This window comes from Castor canadensis, chromosome 3 (assembly GCF_047511655.1).
Source record: "Castor canadensis chromosome 3, mCasCan1.hap1v2, whole genome shotgun sequence".
Lineage (NCBI taxonomy): Eukaryota > Metazoa > Chordata > Mammalia > Rodentia > Castoridae > Castor > Castor canadensis.
The window spans coordinates 151460935-151479082 of NC_133388.1; positions in this window are offsets into that span (position 1 = coordinate 151460935).

Below are 18148 nucleotides of genomic sequence, written 5' to 3' on the forward strand. Positions count from 1 at the left end.
AAGGAAATTTTGCTTATTTTGGTTTCCAAGTATTTATTCAAGCAAAATCATCCCCAAAATCCTAGAATGAATTAATAATTCTTTCTTAATTTCTTAGAATAAAAAGCTAATAAGTTCAGAAGAAAGCTGCTAACAAGGTTTGTGGCACTCTGCTCAGGAATGGGGAAGAAGATGCTGTGTGGAAGTTTCTTGTTTTGTCACAGTGACTGGAGCTGCTGATCTTTCTCACCTTGTAAATAAACCACAGAGACTCTGGCACACAGATGTTGCCAGAAATGGCCTTACTTCTTAGTATGTTAGAAAAAGAAAGTCCTGTTATTTAATACATGATTAATAAGGCAGTTTCTTAAAGTCTAAAGCATTTCTAACTGATCGTAGGTCTTCTCCATGTGAAATTAAATGTAACATTTGTTAAATAATTTCAGTTTCAATGAGCATGTGGAAGAGGATTTTGGCACATTGAAGACTTGTACTGGGTCCTGATATCGTATTACATAAATAGTTGTCTTTTATGTTTTGGCCTAAGGTCATGTATATCAGTACTGCCTCTGCCTGTTCTCAGCATGTATCACTAAACCTAGGTTTCAAGTAGACCAGAATAGTGAGAAATCCTCAGAAAAGTGGCAGCTCCTTGCAAACAAAAACATGAAAAAGACAAAGTAATAAATAAAGCAAAGTTCTGCAAACAGTGTGTACCAGTCACGTGCCTAAGATCACCTGAGCTGTGCATATAATATGGGGAGAATCATCAGCTATATTTAACTATGTCCATCCTCATCTCAAATGAAGCAGTGAATCACCAACAGCATCCTTCCCAAGCCCCAAAAAATTCATCTAGTGCTTGTCCTGAGATCTGCTTAAAAATCACAGAGAATGTTAGTCAGTTGAAGTGGCTCAGGCCTATAATCCTAGCTACTAGCAAGGTGGAGATTACCATGACCTCTTCTCAATCAACAAGCTGGGCATGATGGTGTGTGCCTGTGATTCCAGCTACATAGGAGGTCTAGGAAGGAGGATCACAGTTTGAGGCCAGGCCAGGGCAAAAAATTGCAAGAACTTACCTGAAAAATAATTAAAGCAAATAGGGCTGTGGGTGTGGATCAGTGATAGAATACCTGCCAAGCAAGCAGTACTGCAGAAGGGGAAAGAGAGAGAGAGAGAGAGAATGCATAGTTAGTAAAATTTAGCTTCTTAGCCAAATGTTCTGCACCTTCTACCAGAGTTGAATTCCAGCTCACTATTATTTTAAACAAAAATTTAACTGTGGATAAAATATGTCACATCAAAAGCTGTAAAGCTGCAATAAATCATTCTGAAAGCACAACTCATAAAAATTTGCTTACATGAGCATTATGTCAGTAATTTAGCTATGGATCTTCTTCTTGACAGGTACACATTATTGAGTGTATGAGTCTAAGAAGAAAAAAAGATTCACTCTGTCATTAACCAAGTCTGCTCAGCATTAAACAGAGCAGCAAGAGGAACTAGCAACACAATCATCAAAGACCCATCTACATTGATGTTGATTAGCACAAATCATCTGAATCATAAGCCATCACAACAATGGTTCCCATTGAACAGACTCTGTCTTAGGAAAATTTAGGCAAAAAAATTGCTAGGTATACTGAGTATACCTTATGTATGGAAAAACATAAGATCATAAAATAAAAGTCTTTCAAAACATGAATTCAAGACCTGATTCTTCCATTTGCTATTGTTTGACATTCTGAGACTCACTTCATCACTACGAGCGTCTGTTTCCTGTTATCACCTGATATCCATCAGCATTTAGTCATAACTTGCAGTTGTCTAATTTATGGTTTTGAACAGCTCTCTTTTTTTATTATTATTATTCATATGTACATACAAGGCTTGGGTCATTTCTCCCCCCTGCCCCCACCCACTCTGCCCCCTCCTTCTCCCCTCCACGCCCTCAATACCCAGCAGAAACTATTTTGCCCTTATTTCTAATTTTGTTGTAGAGAGAGTATAAGCAATAATAGAAAGGAACAAGGGTTTTTGCTAGTTGAGATAAGGATAGCTATACAGGGAGTTGACTCACATTAATTTCCTCTGTGTGTGTGTTACCTTCTAGGTTAATTCTTTTTGATCTAACCTTTTCTCTAGTTCCTGGTCCCCTTCTCCTATTGGCCTCAGTTGCTTTTAAGGTATCTGCTTTAGTTTCTCTGCGTTGAGGGCAACAAATGCTAGCTAATTTTTTAGGTGTCTTACCTATCCTCATCCCTCCCTTGTGTGCTCTTGCTTTTATCTTGTGATCAAAGTCCAATCCCATTGTTGTGTTTGCCCTTGATCTAATGTCCGCATATGAGGGAGAACATATGATTTTTGGTCTTTTGGGCCAGGCTAACCTCACTCAGAATGATTGAATAGCTCTCTTAATATAACATAAACTACACAGCAGGAAGGACCATGTCTACATTAATCTCTACTGTATGTATCCTCGTCACCTAGCACGGGGCCTAGGCCACTGTAGAGGCTAAATAAAAAATATGTTTTACTTATTTAAATCTTATTAATAAAACCTTACTCATAAGAAATAAATAAGATGACTTGGTGCCAGCTATTTTTATACAGTGTTGTAAAACGTAATATTGGTATTAACCAAATGTTTCAACTAAATAAATTCAGTACAAAACATAAAATGAAGTCTTAACTAGTTTTGAACCATAACTAGCAATAATGCTACACTAGTAACACTGCTAATTAGTCATTAACATCCTTACTCTCTAGCTGGATATGCTAAAAGGGAGACAGCCAACCTCATACTAATTTGAGAATCAAGTAAAATAAAGTATATGTGATAAGCTGAGTAATAATACCTAATGTTCTAATCCCTCTACCTTCTGAATTTTATCTTACATGGCAAGAGGTACTTTGCAGATGTGATCAAGTTAAGGATCTTGAAATAGGAAAATTACCTTAAGTGATTTACGTGGGCTCAATGTAATTATGAAGATCTTTTTAAGGGAAGGTAATCTGTATCAAAGGAGGCAATGTGGTGAGGGGAGCAGAAACTGGAGGGATGCACTTTGAAGATATAGGAAGGGGTCACAAGCTTTTAAATATAGGCAGCCTCTAGAAGCTGAAGAAGGTTAGCAAATAATTCACCCTTCAGAGAGAGAAGGCTTGACTGCAGTCCAGTGAATTGACTTCCAGAACTATATAAAAGAAAAAATTTGTTTTGCTTTGAGTCACTAAGTTTGTGGTATTAATAGCAATGAGGAACTAACCCAGTGTGTCAAGTTGGTTTAGCAGTACAGCAGTATACAAGTATAATGTATTAGCATTTTACATCTGAGGGAAGAATATGAAGATTCCCTATGTTCAAAGGGGCAGGGCACAAACCATTTAACTACATAATTTTTAAACTACTGACTGCTTAGAACTTTGATATTGTTGGAAGATTACTGCAAGGACAAACATTTTAGTGTTTTAATTAAGTCCTCAATATGCTGTACTAGATGTTTTTGTACATTGTCTCATTTAATTCTTACAAAATCCCTATGTAGTTAGTATCATTGTCCCCATTTTTTATATAAGAGAACTCTTGTTCAGAGTAATCAACTAACTTGCCCAAGGTGAAACACATGTCTAAGTGTAACCATGGCTGGAGATCAGTTTTTTTTGGTAGCAATTTGGCTATGGAATCATGAAAGCTCCTGCAGATCAAACTGAGAGCAATAAGGAAAAATTGCTTTGTCCTGCTTCCTGCTCTATCATTGGTTGCCTAGGGACTGACTACTCATGTGCTCTATCTCTATAGTATCTATATAGAACAAAATTAAATTGGACTTCTGCCTAGAATTGCAGAGCTTTACTCCAAAGTGTCAAAGATTACAGATTTCTCTATCCGCCTTAACTTGCCAGACATTTAATTAGATGGTGAGCTCTTCGCTCTGTTCCATAGCTAAACTTTAAAAGAGGAATAAAAACTTACCAGCAAGTGGATTCATTCTGTTTGGAGTTTGTTGGAGATTTGCTAGGACAAGCCTTGATATATTTTCCTCATTTTTTAATCATTCCCCTTTCTTGTGTGTGTGCAAACAGAAAGGTAACTTGTAGCTAGCCTGTGACAGCTCTACACTTATTTCCAATGACTTTTGAAAGCATGTATCTGATCCCTGACCATGATAGGGTGTGAAATACTAATCAGTGGCTTATAATTTGCTCCTTAAAGTTCAAAAGATCCCTGGAAGCACTTTATAGCACCTGGTCTAGACTGTTACTGAAAATTGCTAGACTGATGTTGTATATTTGGCTTACCTGATAACACAGACTAATTTTAGCTATGCCACCAGCAGAATAAAAAAGATTCCTCAGGAAATGTTTGACCAACATTAGATGACATTAGTCAGCTTTCCATCACTGTAACAAATACCTGAGATAATCACCTTATAAAGAGAAAAGACTTATTTGGCTCACAATTTTGGAGGTTTCGGTCCATGATTGATTAGTTGTATTGCTTTTGCGCCTGTGATGAGAGAGCACATAATGGAAGTGCGCGGCACAGGAAAACTGCACACCTAATGGCCAAGATTAAAAGAGAGGAAGAGTAAAGGGCAAGGGTTCCTGTATTCTTTTCAAGGGCATGCCTCCCACTCCCATTAGGTCCCACCTCTCAAAGGTTCCACCCTGAACTCCAATAGTGCCAAGTTACAGACTAAGCTTTTAACACATGGTCTTTGGGAGATGTTCCAGGTTCAAAGTATAACACTTACCTTCACATATTTTAGTGGGTTATAATCCAGACTAAGTGTGTTCTATGCAACCAAGAGAAGATACTAAAAAATGTACCTGGATGTCTCAAATCTCCCCAATATTTGTCTATGTTTTCCTTCTCTTTGTGCTGTTTTGTGTCCTTTGTCTTTATTAAGCCTTATACAAGCAATGCTATGTGTAATCTCCTGAGGATTCTCAGTTATACGATCCCATGGAAATGCTGCAGCATATATCCTGGTCTACAATATCAAAGCCAAGAAAAGCAATAGATTTTGTCATTCTTAAGATGGTGGAGTGTGTATTTCAAGGATGCCCAGTGTTTGAAACCTGCTCCCTAATCACAGGACTTCAAAATCATCTTCCTTTAGTTTAATGGTTCTTTCTCAAACATTTAGTGAGTACTTACTGTGTGAAAACACTTATCAACAATTCAAATATATATTTCCCTACTTTTTTCTCTACAAATTTCTCTTCTGCCTTTTTCAAAACACAGAATATTTGAGTTCCACTGCCATTTGACTAACCTGAGCCATATACAAGCCCTATCTTAGAAACAAATGGTGGATTACCTTTCATCTAGTGAATTATAATTTATTCAAAGAAGTAGACCTATTAAATTTTGGGATTTCAAGCCCTCTCCCTTTGTGTTCTGTGTCTTTATTATGTTGTCTAATAATCTCTAAACTTTGTTTCTACTCTTCACTAGGGATAATATGACCACTCAGTGTCAGATTATTTTAGTAACAATGTTATGAAAAACAAAATTATCAATGTCATACACACACACAAACACACACATACACATATGCAGGTGCTATTGGAAAGAAAATCTGAATAGTTCTTTTATTTGATAAGGGTTTTCTGTTTTTGCTCTATGAAATAGAATTAGCAGCTCTGTCCAGGCATAATCATGTCTCATGACCAAGTTGCTTGCCTTGAACACTGCCATGAATGCCCTCAGAAGTCAAGTCCTCAAGGAGACCCCTAAAAAAGAGGGAATCAGTATAGTGGAGAAGCCAAAAACCTCAAACCGTAGCTCCATGAGAGAATCAGCACTCATACTACTGCCAAACAGTAGCCCTCCATGACCTGCATGAACAGAGAAAACAATTAGGAAAAGGACATTTGTCTTTCTTCTCCAGAAGAATTAGTTCTTGAAAAAAGGAAAAGGAGGGAGCATCCTGGAAGCAGACTCCCCTACACACACCACATGCACACAAGCTTTTCACCTGGATATCACCTATTCATCCTTCAGGATTCTGCTCAGCTGTTACCACTCTTTACTTAGAGATCTGTTGGTCCCTAAATCCCATCCCAGTCACAAATCAATTCCTAAACCCCATGTTATCTGTCTTTTTTTTTTTACAGGTTCTTCTTTGACTCACTTCAATCATAACATTCAGCAGCACTTCCCATACTAAATTCTGTCCATTTTTCACATCAATCTCCCCTAGAGAGTTGTATATAGAGCCCTTCATGATCTAATGCTCAGCTCCTTTCTATCCCTGTCTTCCTCTATTCCTCAGTTCACATCTATCTGCTTGTTCATCTCTCACATCTTCTGCTTACATTCTTCTGCTCTCAAATTCAAGTATTTTATTCTTTCTTGGAACTTTGTGCCTTTGCAGATGCTATTTCCTCTGCCTGAGATTCTCACTTATACTCATCCCTTTGTACCATCTGGTAAGTGCCTACACATTCTTCAAGGCACAATTTCAATGTCATCTTCTCAACAAAGCATTTTTAGTAGTTAATCTTTCTTCTTCCTTGCTTTCAAAGGACTCTGGAGCTGCTTTTCCTGTAGTGTCATGCTTTGAATCCTGTAATTTTGCATATATCCAAGTCTGTCTTAGCCCACTTGAAAATAAACTCTTCCAGAGACTTAATTTTCATTATACCTGCACACAATTTAGCACAATCTTTGTTACATGGTAGATAGTCAAAACTTGAAAATGGTGATGAATAAATGAATACAAAAGTTTAACAAAGTATTCGTTTCATGTTTCTTATTCCTAACTCAGAAGAAAAAAAATTGATGGTATAAACATTGGATCTTCTGATTCTTTAGCTTGTCATTTCTGTCAATTCTTATCTAAGGTTTATGGCAAAACTGAATGTTAATAATGTGTTCAATGTTTTTAGTAATGCTATTTTTTCTGTTGAAATAATAACTATGCATTTCTTTGTATAATGCCCTATAAAGCAATAAACTGCAGACAGAAGATTAAAAGATACCTTTCAAGATGTTAAAGGCCAGTAGAGTGGCGAAATATGTGCTGGCCTTCCTTAACCCTTCTCTGCCCTAACAAACTGGAAGTGTGGGAGATGACATTTTTCATTTTTGAGACTCAAGTATATCATCTGAAACTGAGCAGGATGGACCCTGGTCCCTTCTACTCTGATAATCAAAAGCACTATAATATTCCATGGAGTTGCCAGAAATACCACCAATGCATAAAAATGAATTCAGAAGCTACAGCCAGGAGGAACTTGCCCAGGAGCATTCTTGACTAATGCAAACATGACTGCACAGAAGCAGGAAGACTGGTGAAGGAAATCTGAATTATGCTAAGGGATTCTGGCTGAAATCCCAACAAATAAATACAACTGTTCTAAGTGTGCACTGGAGAAAAGACACAGAATGAGACTACTGAAGCTTAAAGACATCTTAAGGAATGTAAATCTCACAGGGCTTAAATGACACAGAAAAGCAAAACATTTAATGACTTAGAACCAGGAGTTTAAAAGGATGTACTTATAACTTTTTCCATCCCTTTCCAATTTGACCTAATGGATAATTACAAAATATCCTGATTATGATCCTGATTATGTCTCTAACACTTGCATAAAGTTTATATATAAAACAGCCTGAGCTCATTTTTCTTCAATAATGTGCATGATGGAGCATGGGGAAGAGAAGAATATCAGAGATGAAGTCTATCTATCAAGCTAAATAGATTTGTTAATCTCAAGAATCAATTTAATACCTAACCATTTCTGGGTCAAAGGTCCCAACATGCAGAGGCATTTCAGCTAGTTTGTTTGAGTTTCTCTCCTTCATCTCCTCAATGTCATGTTCTGTTCCCCTGACAGCTGCTCTGTTTTGCCACTCTGTTGGATTTTAAGCTGCTCTGCCTGTGACTGGCTGTGATCTGAAAAGAGAAAGAATAGATAGAAGATGGAGAAGGCACTAGAGCAGAGCAAAACAGCTGCCAGAGGAAGATGTGTCACTGCAAAGTGTGAGAAGCAGACACTAGAGACAGAAAACTTTTCACAGAGACTTCTGCTAGAATGAAAATAGGGATATGTAGAAGACACAAAGAGATGGGAACTAAGCAGAAATATGCAAGTTCATTGTCACAAATTCTGTGACCTGATCAACCTTTGAACAAAGTAATTCCATTCCAATTTAGTCAGAAGGGAGATGATTCTGTAAAAGCAGCAAGACTGTCAACAATGCTCTTTCAAGGAAGTGTTGAATGTCCTTTAAAGAAAACTTTTAATGCCTTCATTAAAATTAACAAAATTAAATCATACATTATATCAGGAAAAATAGTTTATAAATTACATGCTTTATAACTAGCTAAAAAGGTTTTTAAAAGTGTTTGGCCTTCTCTGCTTCCATGGAGTATATATGCTAGCAAAATTTTTACCTTTGACAGGTATAATAACTTAGAGTAAAATGAAAATAGCTTTGAGGTGATATAGTTACTTATGTCAAACATTTTCTGAGCAGACTGGAAAATGACGAGGAGTATTTCAAGCAAAATTTAAAGAGAAAAGGGTGAGCGTTTTTTTTAAAATAAATCTCAATAGCATAAACTCTGAACAGTAATTCCATGTGTTTTTGAGATATTTAAGACTAACTTTTTAAAGACCTTCGGAGACTACCTTCTCAAAAACAAATAGCAACTTTCTATAACCTATTTGAGGTAATGTTTCAAGCAAAAGAAGATTGCGTATTTTTAATCATTTTCCCCTGTTTTGTTTTTCTGATGCTGCTTGGTTAGAAAACCTTTTTTTCTAGGCACACCTAGTATGCAGTATGCCTCAATGAGCCAGGGTGCTCATGACAACCCTGAGGGACATTCTTTTCTCCCTCCGACCTCCAATCCTTATAGAAATATTTGACTGGATTCATGGGAACATTCATTTCTTTTTTATTTCTCTGCTGGAACACCTTGCTTAACTCAACCAACTCAGGTAAGAATTTCAGGATTCTTACCTACAGTTCTCTTTCAATTGCCTACAGTCCTGAGGGGTGGATTCTGCTCCTATGAACATAGTGTCTGCTACTTAGGAATTATAAGTGGTCCTGTCAGACTTCATAGCAGCACCATCAGCCAGCACCTCACCCTGCCAAACCCCACTGTGCATTGGGCTCCCTGGCTGCAGTGGCAGTGGGAAACTTGATGGCCTCTACTTTATTGGCTTAAACTTTCATAGTCAAGTCAACTGTGGAGACTTATTCAATCTTAACTTCTCTTACCCTTGACCCTTGAATGTATCCTCCTACTCAAGAATATCTCCAGTATGAGAGACATGACTTTAAAAATTAAATTTATACTGTCAGTAGACCATCTGCTTCTCATCTTCAGGTACCATTATTCCAACTCTCTCCCTCAAAGAGGATCCTGGATTCTGATTCAAGTTTTCCTAAAATAATTGAAACTGTGAGTTAACAAGGTAAATCTCAAGGCCATGTAAGGAGCAACTCCATCCTCCCCCAGAGAGTGGTCCATAGGATAGCAGCTGAGCCACCCCAAAGAGGCAATCCATTCATGTAGCTGGTCCTCAGATTAACAATCAGCCTCTCTCAAAACTCCCCATGGTTTCCAACCTTGTCCTAGTATGAGACAGAGGCCATGTTAAAGCAAAGACTGGTTTTTTCCCACTATTCCCAAGTTCAGGTGAAGCACTCACCATGGGGAATAGGTTGCTCACATGGAGTTAGTGCTATGATTCAAATATTGAGTGTCTAACAAAAGTTTATATGTAAATATTTGGTTCCCAAGGTGTTGTATTCAAAGATGCCATGGATATTTAAGAAGTGGTAGTAGAAGGTTCATAGGTCATTAAACATATGCCCAATTGTGGGACCCTAATCTCTCCCTTGGCTCCAGTTGGAGATGTGGCCATTTTCTCCTATACACAATCCTGCCATGATGTACCACCATTTGCCATCTATAATAGTGACCAAACAAATGGGAACCTCTGCTCAATCTAGACTTTGAACTTCTAAAATTGTGAGTATAATAAGCATTTTAAGCATTGTCTTTGTAAATTAGCTGCTTTGAGTAATTTGGTAAAGTAACACAAAGCTGACTAAAATATTTGGACTGATTAATGCCCTGGAGGAAAAAATATTGACCCACAGGAAAAAGATGATGACAAGGAGATGTCAGATAAAATTCTTTCTTGGCTTCCCCTTCAGTCCCAATGGATTTTTTAAAGATAAAGAGATTCCTGATGACCTTTCCAAAAATGACCTGTGTAAAAAAGAAACTGGCTATGTTACCTACAGTACGCAACCAGATGACTAGCACACCATTGTAGTATTTACTCTCCTTTTTCTACTGCTGTCCTTTCCTTCACTCTTGATGCCCTTGGAATGTAGGCCAAGTAAAGTATTAGCATGTAAATGGTGCCTCGGATTCTTTCTTTTTTATGAAAGTTAAGAAATACATCATAAATAATACAACTTCTGTGTCTCCTTTAGGGATGGACAAACTCACAACTAGGCTAGAGGGATTTTCTTTTGTTAGCCTGTGGTTAGAAATGTCTCTGATAGAGATGGAAATCTGTTGTTACTGACCAGTCTGTAGCTCCCCTACCTGCCTTCCTCTCTGTTTTTCTCTTTCTTTTGCCCCTGTATTTCCTTCCCTTCCCCCATTAATCTCTCACCAACCCAAGAAAAGGTGCAGTCAAATAAAAGGTGAGGAGAGGAAATGTATTTTGTTTGTTTTTTAATTTTTTCCAATTTAGCCAATGCATGTGAAGGATTAGAGAGAAGAACAAAATAGATAATGTGATGCAATTAAAATATTTTCAGATATCTAATGAAGACCATTAAAATTCAAATTGCGTAGTGATTTCCTATGCAAGTTATTATTAATAAGCCTTTTAGTCTCAAAAGTATAGAGAGCAAATTTAAGAAAAAAAACTTTCAGAATTCTTCTAATCATATATGACATCTATCTCTTAACTTGACTATTAATTTTAAAGCACAATGTAGCTTTTTAAAGAAAATAGACCAAGGCCTTAATAAGTACAATGTATTTGTTTAACTCCAGTTTATCTTTTTTTTTTTTTTTGAGAGATTCAAACTCTGATTCATCTACTAATTCATTGTGGGCTTAGAAATTCCACTGATGAATGCAAACAGCACACTGGGCTTCACCTTCATAAATTTGCTATGTGGTCAAAGCGAGAGCACACAAGGGAAGTATGAGGATAGGTAAGACACTCAAAAAACTAGATAGCATTTGTTGCCCTCAATACAGAGAAACTAATGCAGATACTTTAAAGCAACAGAGGCCAATGGGAGAAGGGGACCAGGAACTAGAGAAAAGGTAAGTTTGAGAAGAATTAATTTAGAAGGTAACACACATGTATAGGAAAGCAATGCGAGTCAACTCCCTGTATAGCTATCCTTATCTCAACTAGCAAAAAAATCCTTGGTCCTTCCTATTATTGCTTATACTCTCTCTTCAACAAAATTAGACATAAGGGCAAAATAGTTTCTGCCTGGAAGCAAGGGGGTAGAGGGGGAGTGGAAGGGGGTGGAGGGGTAAGGGAGAGGCTGAAGGAAGGGGGGAGAAATGACCCAAACATTGTATGTACATATGAATAAAATAAAATTAAAAAAAGAAAAAAGAAATAAATAAATTTGCTATGTGGTAAATGTGCCCATTTGGGTTTAAAATAACCATCAAATCACAAATTATAGTACCACTATCAGTGACACAGAAACAGGCTGATAAATTAGAAATGGAAGAGGATAATAATTAATTGCTATTGGACATGAAAGGGAAATTTTAGTTCCTAAACATTTGTGCTGTAATCTCAACTCTCTCAAGGTTTATAATCTTAAATTTTATTTTAAATGTAACCACTTGTCAAAAAGATTTACTTGGACCATCAGTTCTCTATTCTCAAGCATTTAATTTAGAAGTGACTGATTCCAATCATTGTCCCTTTGAGAGGTAAAGTCTTTCAAAGTTGTTTGTTAGGAAGCTTCACCTATTAGAACAAACAGCCTCTTTCTCTGTAGGTGTGAGTAAATTGGGGTAACCATTTGTGTAGCAATCAATGCAGGTAAAAGCCAAACAGGCACATGCCCTACACAACAGGCATTACACTCTGAGGTGGCAGAGAGAAATTCTTGATCATGTATAATTGACACTTTGATAGGGAAGCTCACAGAATCATTCCTCATGACATAAAAAGAATGTTAAAACCCCAAAATCCATCAACAGTAGGGTGGAGATATAAATTTTTATATATTTAAATAGTGGGTATGAGAAGAATATACAATGATCATAACCACAGAAATACATCAATATATGAGTAAAAGAAGAGAATCACACTATGGATTCAACACAAGAAGAGCTAAAATAAACAATTTTTAGTCTATGGATAGAAAAATAGTCCAGTAAAACAATAAATAACCACAAAGGAATGATTAACAGAAAATGCAGGAGTGATAAGCTCTGAGAGCAAGGAGAAAAGAAAATGATCAGAGAGAGGCACTCACTAGACTTCTAAGACACTAGCTAAACAATGGTTCTTAATTGGATGGTAGATATGTGAATATTTATTTTATTATTATTATTGTTAAACAGTTTTTATGTTCACATATATTTGTATGTATATTCCAGGACAAAATTTTTAGCTAAACATATTGACTTAACCCTAAAGAAAACAATACTTAAAAAAAAAAAGATTAATGATATTGTGATCAATAAAGGATGTTTGTAGCCTGTAACTTCGGAATGCTGTCATTTTAATTTGATGGTAATGCACTGACTAATGCCATTCCATGTAGATGGGAGTGAGACTAACATAGATAGACAAAGAGGTCTGAGATGCATAGGTGATAAGGTGGGCTCCATAACCCTCACCTCCCACTATGCGTGCCCTGTATTATAGCTTCCTCTTGAATGTGGAAACAACCTGTGACTTTCACCTTTGTGTGTGTGTGTGGGCCTGTATGTGTGTGCCTGTGTGTGTGTGTGGTACTGGGACTTGAACTCAGGGCCTTCACCTTGAGCCACTCCAAAAATAGCCACAGCCTTATTTTTGTGAAGGGTTTTTCAAGTTAGGATCTTGCGAACTATTTGCCTGGACTGGCTTCAAATCGTGATCCTCCTGATCATCTCCTGAGTAGCTAGGATTACAGGGGATGCCTGGGTGACTTTCTCCAATTTAGTACAGTTCACACAGGGGATGGGATGCACATGATTAAATTACATAAAATGATAACATCTGCGTAGCAAGGTGACTCTCTCTCTAATAAAGAAGCAACTTGTCATATTATAAGCTGCCTCTAGAGATAGCCATGTGGAGTGGGGCTTAAGACGGCCTCCGAGACATAGTTGTCAAGAAACTGAAGCCCTCAGTCCAACATCCCCAAGAAACTGAGCTCTTCCAACGACCACTGCAGCAAGATTATGTGGTTAGAACGAGACTCCCTTCGAAGTGGGCTCCAAAATATGTGAGTTCTTTTTAATAAAGGGAAAGCAAAAAATAATTTGTTTTAAATATTTGACAGTACTGAAGTTTGAACTGAGAGCCTTGCATTTGTCAGGCAGGCACTCCACCAGTTGAACCATGCCACCAAGAAAATCACACTATGATCCTTCTCCAGTCAAGAATCAGATGTGCCTGGTGGAATGGCTCAAGTGGTAAAAACACCTGCTTAGCAAGTGCAAGGCCTTCAGTTCAAACCCCATGCCACCAAAACAAACAAACAAACAAACAAACAAAAATCAGGTGAAGGCACACTGCAGCTGGCACTTGTATTGTTTTATTGTCAGTCTTGCCAAGGACTCAGCTGAGCCATACCTGTGCCCCTGACTCTGATGAGGTTAAAAGATTGGTAGACTCATGTTATTATGGGAATAAACTGGAGAGATGGGAATTAAGAGTAAGAACAGGAGATTCACAATGAGTTAATGACAACGTAAAAAAAAATGTCACTGATAAAGCCTGGAATAGGAAAAAGAGGTGAGGGCCAAAGTCAGAATGAAACCAGTTATTGGTATATACTTGGGCAATTGAAGGACCATCTCTAAAGATACTCAAATAATCAAGAATTTTGTTTTTGTTTTGTTTTCATGGTACTGGAGCTTGAACTCAGGCCTTCATGTTGCTAGACAAGCATGCTACCAGCTGAGGCATGCCCCAGTCCTTTTGCTTTTTAGTTTTTTCAGCTAGGGTCTCACCTATTTTCCTGGGCTGGCCTTGAATTGCAATCTTTCTGTCTCTATCTCCTGAGTACCTGGAATTACAGGTGTGAGCCACCATACCCAGCTAATAACCAAGAATTATGACTATGGTGGTACAGGGAGAATGCCAGTGGACAAGGAGCTATTATCTTTAAGGAATAAGGCAATACAACCCAAGAATCTGTAGACAGCTGCAATCAAGACAGATCATGGGCATTTTAATCTGCTGCATGAAATTCAGAGCTAAAAGAGGTTGAGGAAGAGGAAAAGAAAATGGAGAAACAGAAATGATGACCAAGAAAGTCATCCCTCATCCCACCTACAGGCCAGTTATATATGGTAAAGTGAGAGGGAAAACAGCCACCAGATAAAAAGGATGCAAGGTCATCAGAGATCTCAGTGAAGAGGTACATTTCTGTGTTAGGCTTAGCATAGAACTAAGACTTAGAACTAGACTCCTTTGGAAATAGACTCCAGAGCATAAGAATTCCTTTTTGGTAAGGGTAAGGCAAGAAAGTCTTACTATTTTGACCTACTGCCGTAAAACTGGAAAGTAAATGACCACTGGAAAGAATAATGATGTCTACACATTCATAACACCCACTAGCACTAACCTATGATCTGATCTAACTGCTGCTTCTGGTTTCTATTTTTGTCATTTCCAGGAAGGATACTGCCTGGAATACAAACTGGAATTATAATAAATATTTTCTTAGGCCCAGTTTTAGAGGAAATTTTTAAGAATTAAATCATTAATTATTAGAGTAACTATAGCATATTTAGTTTCCAAAGAAGTTGACAAGGAGATAACAGCAAAAATCATTTGTCTTGTATCTTATTTATATTCAATCAGACCTCAAAATGTCATCTTATGCATTCGCAATATGTTTCAAAACTAAAATCACTGGCAATCATGTATTAATTTGTGCTAAATAGAACATTAAATAATTTATCTACTCAGTCTCAAGTGTCAATTGCAAGAAAAACAAATTTAGGAACTCTACATAAGAGTTTTTATTAATAAACTTAAACTGTTTCCTTGATACTATTACAAAACTGAATGTTCACTGTATTCTTCATTTGTAAAAGTGAAAACAGCCTGAGTGTTCATCAATAATGAAATGGATAAATCATAAAACATCCATACAATTGAATATTCAGTAATTCAGTCATGAAGAAGAGATAAATGCCTGTTAGTGTTTCTCATGCTATGATCTAGTGTATCAGAATCACTAGGGTTTTATTAAGCATTCTGGAGTCATATCTGAGATCAATTAAATTCATTGAACATAAACTTTTTCTAATCTTTTCTTAAATTCATGTATTCACATGTGCATACATTGTTTGAGTCATTTCTCCACCCTGCCCCCCTCTCCTATCCTCCTCCCCCCTCCCCCCACTCAGTTCCAAGAAGGTCCCGTTCTGCCCTTATCACTAATTTTGTTGTAAGCATAATAAGGAAGACAAAGCATTTTTGCTAGTTGAGTTAAAGATAGCTGTACAGAGAGATTCCTAACATTGCTTTCCTGTACCCATGTGTTATGACCCATGTTGATTCAGCTCTGACTGATCTTTACACTGGTTCGTGATCCCCTTCTCATGATAACCTCTGTCGCTTTAAGGTTTTGTGTTAGTTCCTCTGAAGTGGGGACAACAAATGCTTTCGTGTTTTGGGTTTTCTACCTATTCCTATATCTCCCATATGTGCTCTCCCCTTGTCATGTGATCCCAGTCCAACCACATTGCTGCATTTGCCCTGGATCTAAAGTCCGCATATGAGGGAGAATATCCAATTTTTGGTCTTCTGAGTCTGGCTGACCTTGCTCAGAATGATGTTCACCAGCTCCATCCATTTACTTGCAAATGATAAGATTTCATTTTTCTTCATGGCTGTATACAAGTACCACATTTTCTTGATCCATTCATCAGCAGTGGGGCATCTTGGTTGTTTCCATAACTTGGCTTGTGAATAGCACTGCAATAAACATGGGTATGCAGGTGCCTCTGGAGTAACCTGTGTTGCATTCCTTGGTTATATCCCCAGGAGTGGGATTGCTGGATCATATAGCAGGTCTATATTTAGATTTTAAAGAAGTCTCCATAATTTTTTTCCAGAGTGCTTGCACCAGCTTGCATTCCCACCAGCAGTGGATTAGGGTTCCTTTTTCCCCACAGCCTCACCAACATGTTGTCGGTGGTGTTTTTGATGATGGCTATTATAACAGGGGTGAGGTGGAATCTCAGTGTGGTTTTGATTTGCATTTCCTTTATGGCCAGAGATGGTGAGCATTTTTTCATGTATTTTTTTGGCCATTTGAATTTCTTCTTTTGAAAAAGTTCTATTTAGTTCAGTTGCCCATTTCTTAATTGGTTCATTAATTTCAGGAGAGTTTAGTTTCTTAAGTTCCCTGTATATTCTGGTTAACAGTCCCTTGTCTGATGTATAGCTGGCAAATATTTTCTCCCACTTAGTGGGTGGTCTCTTTAGTTTACAGACCATTCCCTTTGTTGTGCAGAAGCTTTTTAATTTTATGAAGTCCCATTTGTCCATCCTTCCTCTCAGTTGCTGGGCTGCTGGGGTTCTATTGAGGAAGTCTTTGCCTATACCTATTAGTTCCAGAGTGTTTCCTGTTCCTTCCTGTAGTAACTTCAGTTTCAGGTCTGATATTTAGGTCCTTAATCCATTTTGAGTTGATACTACTACAGGGTGATAGACATGGATCTAGTTTCAGTTTCTTGCAGATGGATAACCACTTTTCCCAGCAACATTTGTTGAAGAGGCTGTCTTTTCTCCATGGTATATTTTTGGCACCTTTGTCAAAAATGAGGTGGGTATAGTTGTGTGAATTCATATCTGAGTCCTCTATTCTGTTCCACTGGTCTTCATATCTGTTTATTTGCCAGTACCATGCTGTTCTTATTGCTATTGCTTTGTAATATAGTTTGAAGTCGGGTATTGTGATACCTCCAGCATTGCTCTTTTTGCTGAGTATTGCCTTGGCTATTTGTGGTCTCTTGTGCTTCCAAATGAACTTTAGGGTAGATTTTTCAATCTCTGTGATGAAAGTCATTGGGATTTTGATGGGAATTGCATTAAACAGAACATAAACTTTTAATTAGTACCTCAACTGACTCTTACCCATAAAAGTTTGACAATCATCGTTATATGTTCCAACAGAGAAAGCGTGCCTAAATAAAATAGTTGGAAAACACAAAAATTCAGAATAAAATGTGGAACATAAGCCTATGTTTATAAAACTGTATAAATGTATATTAATTGCATGTATATATGTTTAAATATGTATATTTTTATGCATAGATGCAAATGTAAATAAATGATATGAAAAAGTCCAGAAACAATCTCAACAAATCTTAGTAGTAGCTATTGCTTAAGAAAATATGTAAGATTGGGAGGGTGTTAGAAGAGGAAAAACACAGAGTTTATTTTCTACTCAATATCATCCATTATTTTTGAATGATTGATAATGACTTTGTTCTCATGGTTTAAAATGTATTGCTACAAAGGTCCATGTAATTAAAGGTTTAATATCCAGCTTATGGCACTATGGTGATGTGATGGAACCTTTAAGAGATGAAGCCTAGTGGAAGTTCTTTAGGTCACTGGCTGTGTGCCCTTGAAGAGGACCCCACTCTTCCTCTCTCTTTCATGGCCTGATCATGAATGGAGTAGTCTAGCTCTGCCACACACTCATGATGTACTACCTCACCACAGGCCCAAAAGCAATGGGTCTAACTGATCACAGGCTGAAACCTCCAAGACTATGAGTCAAATAAACCATTCTCTTTATAAATTTATATCTCAAGTATTTGGTATAGTGATAGAAAGCTAATTAACATGGCATTTATGCCTGTATTAACAATAATATTAAAAGAAAATTCATGTGACTAGGAAGCTTGCAGATATAACTACATACTAGTACACAACATAGAGGACTAGT